Source organism: Propithecus coquereli, unplaced genomic scaffold, assembly GCF_000956105.1.
Source record: "Propithecus coquereli isolate 6110/MARCELLA unplaced genomic scaffold, Pcoq_1.0 Scaffold515, whole genome shotgun sequence".
Lineage (NCBI taxonomy): Eukaryota > Metazoa > Chordata > Mammalia > Primates > Indriidae > Propithecus > Propithecus coquereli.
The window spans coordinates 1007413-1008314 of record NW_012151008.1 but is presented as its reverse complement, the minus strand read 5'-3'; the positions used below and the strand labels follow the sequence as shown (position 1 = coordinate 1008314).

At 46.2% G+C, this 902-nt stretch overlaps 1 protein-coding gene across 1 annotated transcript in view; it reads right to left on the bottom strand.

Moving 5' to 3' along the window:
- Positions 1 to 902, bottom strand: part of DNAJC7 (DnaJ (Hsp40) homolog, subfamily C, member 7) — a 30450-nt gene that overhangs the window by 13658 nt on the left and 15890 nt on the right. The gene's annotated exons all lie outside the window — the stretch shown is intronic.

Here is a 902-nt window from a genome sequence, read left to right as displayed (position 1 = left end):
TTTTATTTTTTGTAGAGATGAGGTCTCATTAAATTGCCCAGGCTGATCTCAAACTCTTGTCCTCTAGTGATCCTCTGCCATGGCCTCCCAAAGTGCTGGGATTACAGGTGTGAGCCACGATGCCCATCTCTGATCAGCAGTTTTTAACCTTTTTGGAGCCATCTATCTCCTCTTTTGAAACTGTAGTGAAACTATTTCTAAGTACCATCTAATCAAGGGAGTTAGGAATTACAGAGATCAGACATAACAACTACAAGATCTCTTCAAGGAAAGGTGGCTCATGTCTGTAATCCTAGCACTTTGGGAGGCTGAGGTGGGAGGATTGCTGAGGCCAGGAGATAGAAACCAGCTTGGGCAACATAGGCAAACCCCATCTCTACAAAACAAAGTTAACAAAAATAGCCAGGCATGGTGGCGCATTACTGTAGTCCCTGCTGCTTGGAAGGCTGAGGCAGAAGGATTGTTTGAGCCCAGGAATTCAAGGTTACAGTGAGCTATGACTGCACCACTGCACTCCAGCCTGGATGACAGAGTAGAACCACCTGTCTCTAACTTAAAAAAAAAAAAAAAAAGTAAAAGGGGCCTCTTCCCTGCCTCCCCCGCTTTTTATTTTAAAGATAAGACAGTCTGGCTATGTTGCCAAGGCTGGAGTACAGTGGCTATTCACAGGTGAGATCCCACTATTGATCTGCACGAGAGTTTTGAACTTCTGCCCTGGGCTGTTTCATTCCTCCTTAAGCAACCCTACTCCTGGGAGGTCACCATACCGATCCCAAACTTCATGGTGACACCCAGTTAGCATAGCACACTACAGCCCAGAACTTCTGGACTCAAGGGATCTTCCTGCCTCAACTTCCCAGGTAGCTGAGACTATATGCATGCCACCACACTCAGCTGTCTAT